The following is a 3,974-nucleotide window of genomic DNA, read 5'->3' as shown; positions in this document are numbered from 1 at the left end:
GGGCACAGCTCTCTGCTCTCTCACTGTCCTCACGTGGCTGCATGAGAGAGAAAGAAAGTGAACTCTCTTCTGTCTCTTCTCATAAGAGCACTAATCCCATCACGAGGGCTCCATTCTCATGACCTAATTGCCTCCTAAAGGCTCCATTTCCAAATTCTGTTACACTAGTGTTTGGTAGTAGAGTTTCAATACATGAATTTTGGGGAGACGCAAGTATGCCATCCAAAATGTTGGGTAAAAGGACATTTACATTTAACATTTTGATAGTTACTGAAAAATCACCTTCTTAGCATATTATGTTGATTTCCACATCCATCAATGATAGAACATGGAATATATACTTATTAATACTTTTATTTATCAGGAAGTTCTGAACTCAGTTTTCACTTTCTTAAGGGGACCTAAACTTACCACCTTTACCAAATCTAATACTTCCCATTAGTTATGTCTTGGAAAACTGCTTGTCTTCTCAGGACTTAACTTGGTCATAGTTGTACATTTATTCCTGAGACCATTTTTTTTGTTTCTCCTCAGCTAGACCTTAAGCTTTATAAACATGAAGAGATATTTTCCCTTGTTTTTTTTTTCTTTATTGTTGAATCCCCAAGACCTAATAGAGTATTCAAAAAATATTTGCTTAATGAATTCCTTTTATTGCTAGTTCCTTAATTATTGCTAATGTTGTCTAGCTTTGACTTCAGTCATCATTTTGAATATTCTCTAATTTTTCTGCACTTTACTTTGGAATCTTTTTTTTTTCCCCAGGTCCAATTTATTGTCCAAATTGAGTATTACATGATGAGTTGACATTAATGTAGGCATGGAAAATTAACAAATGAGGTACAGTTTAGAAACTTTTATGTTGCTTTCACAGCTAGAGATTTTTAAGAACTTAATTTGAAGTATAACAATAGCAAAGAGGTGCCTCCATATGTGGCCTGCACACAATTAATTCTACCTCTGAGAGTACAAGTTGAAATATTTTTTGATACCCGTCAAGTGGAATTGGGCATCAGGTTCTGGACCTGCCATGATTTCAGTCTTGCAAAGGGAACAAATTCTGCCTGGAATCTTCATATTAAAAGGCAGTCAAGGATGTTGTCTCAAATCATTTTGGAAATTAGACAGGATATAAATTAGGGAAATAACAAGTTAATAAAATGTTAATTCATTTGGTGAATTCCAACATGCACAGAGTAAAGAGGGAGTTATCTGTGTTATCGTAGATATCATGCCATCAATGAAGCTTGATATTTATAACAATTTTAAAAACTAACTCACTGTTGATTTTCAATGGACTTAGAAGGGGGTTTTGTTGTTGTTGTTATTGTTTTTAAGGTAAGGCTTTTCTATCCATTCTTTGATTTTGCACTTGGTTACATAGGAGTTCACATTTATCACTATTAAATGTTGCCTTATTTGATTCACCTTATAGATACAACATGTCAAAATATTTTTGGAACTTGATGATGAATCCAAAATCTAAGGTTCAGAGTACCATGGTCTCCGACAAGAAGCCCATTTTGCATTAATTTTAGGGCTTTGCCTGTCAATATGGATAAGAGGTCTAAATTAAGTTGCAAATATGGCCATTTGCATGAATATGGCTATTGCACTATTTATGTATTTTTCCCATAACATTTATTGGGTTCTTTGTGTAATAGTCATCCCACCCAACCCCTTTCCATCTCCTCCCCTACTGGACTGAGTAAAGAAAATGTGTCTTACTTATACTTACATGCCCAGCAGTATTTATTTTAACAATAACATATATTGTTGATCAAAACTTGTATTCATTCAACCTAAAAAGTATATGTTGAGCTCTTATTGACTTATAAACCATGCTATGTGCTTGATATATAAACATGAATAAGACAGAATTGGAGAGCAGAAATTCATGTTCTAGTAAGGTGACAGCGCATGAATTATTAGGAAACAATTCAAAAGTGCACGTATAGCAACAAGCAATGAATATGTGTCAAATGTTAAATTGAGTTGAAATAATCCTGTCTGCCCACCTCTTTAGTTATTTTTAGTCCTGAATTCCCAGAATTGCAAATGGTGGTATGAGGTTTAGAGGCAATCAATCAACTTATACCAAGCTATTCATAGATATCTCCCCACCCAAAGAGGAGTTTCCAATGTATTATATCAATTATATTATATTACACTAATTATATTATATATAGAGACAATTGATGTCCTAGTTAGCTCTCATCATAATTCTGTTTTGGCTAAGATGAGCTCTTCTTATCTAGACCTCAGAAATGTGTAGGATTTCCCAAAGTATCTACACAAAAATTTTGATAAACTTTTCAGCACCTCCTTTTTTATAGTAAAATCTTATTGAGTTTCTAACTCAATTTTGTAACAAGATATAATCAAATTATTGGGAAGAAATATATGATATGAGCCCTTCTCACACAAGAACTTGAAAGAGGAAAACATATAGTATATTGATGTAGTCATCCATTTTTGTTACATATTTGTTACTGGGTCAAATGTATCACACACAAAAAAGCTCTTGACCATGGAAAATAAATAAAGTATAAAGGTAGATCTATATATTTATTTGTTTATTTAACAGGCATTTATTGAGTGCCTACTATATATTCAGTATTAAACTTAGTTCTAGAGAAATAATAAAATATGTTCTTTGTCCGCAATCTGAGTTTAACGAGAGAAATAGATCCAGAAGCACAATTGCAACACTGCGTTTTACATGCAGAGGCAGAGGTAACGTACAGGTTTTTCTAGAAAGCGAGAAAGACTCAGCCTGTTTGCAACACCAAGTTAATGTGGAGATCTGAAGTGCCAGGAAAGTCATCTTCAGGTGACCTTGGAGCTAAGTTGCATACATTGGAATCTTTAGTCCCGCTAATAGTTGAAAGGGCAATCCATGCAGAAGGGGCAACATGACTAGCGTTAGTCAAAGAAGGGGGCAAATCTTAGATTCAGGAAGACCAATTTAGGAATGTATGGCAAGAATTTGAGGAAAATGTGATTTACCTGAACTAGGACAAGAGGTAGAGGTATGGAAAAGAAGAAAGAGGTTCAAAATGTTTCTAGGTGTTTTGGTTAAGGACGGGAGTCTGAGAGGATAATTCCCACATTCCAGGTTGATTGACTGGGTGGATGGTGATTCCAATCTAGTGTGTTAATTGGTTTAAATTTAGCAGACATTACTAACCCCTAAACTCCAAGATGGTTATGTGGGCTCTAAGAAGAAAGATTCGTTTGATGAAAAGATTCATTTGCTGAGAAAAAAATGTATCTGCTAAGATGGATTCCCCCTGGTCAACTGAGATCTAAATTTTATAACTAAGAGCCTTGTGGCCATTTGCTGAGGGGCTTCTCGTGTACTTTGTATGCTGGGAGGAATCTCAGACTGAATTCTGGGCTGCCCACATTGTGCCTTGTGTGTTAAAGCCATCTGAGCCAAGAAGTGCAGGAAACCCAGGTTTTGTCCTTTGACCAGTGGACTGAGATCTGCTCCCACCCAATCAGAACTGCACAATTTGGATGCCCCACTTATATAAAAGGGACCTGACTGGAAACTTGAGTGGGAACTTTCACTATAAAAGGCGACCTCTCCCCTTTGTCCCGTGGAGCACAATTTAGGTTGCTACCTGAATCTGTGTCTCCCTGGCTGCAGTTCCTCATGCTCAAACAAATGCTTTTTATTCTTTATTATAGCCTAAAATTAATTTTGTTTATGGTTAGTAGGACTTAGGATGGATAAACTCCTCAGCAGATCGCCACAAACCTTGAGAAGCCTGCTACATTTTCTCGGAAGTGCCTTACATATATTCACTTCCTACAAACGATCTGGCATGGGAAAAGGTTAGGAGGTAACTACATGGATAATTTTGACACAAATAATAACAATTACTGCTCTACCAAATAGCATGCCATAATAAATCTTTCAGAAAAGAAACATTGGTGGTATTTTCTCTATTATTGAACTGACATTT

General features: G+C 35.7%; 1 pseudogene; it reads right to left on the bottom strand.

Annotated features, from left to right (window-relative positions):
* Positions 1 to 857: 857 nt before the first annotated feature.
* On the bottom strand, positions 858 to 1,032 carry LOC102897659 (annotated as a pseudogene).
* Positions 1,033 to 3,974: the final 2,942 nt, after the last annotated feature.

The sequence above is a fragment of the Pteropus alecto genome, unplaced genomic scaffold (assembly GCF_000325575.1).
Source record: "Pteropus alecto unplaced genomic scaffold, ASM32557v1 scaffold81, whole genome shotgun sequence".
Lineage (NCBI taxonomy): Eukaryota > Metazoa > Chordata > Mammalia > Chiroptera > Pteropodidae > Pteropus > Pteropus alecto.
Note: the sequence above shows the minus strand (reverse complement) of the source record. Positions and strands in the feature narration are given on the sequence as shown.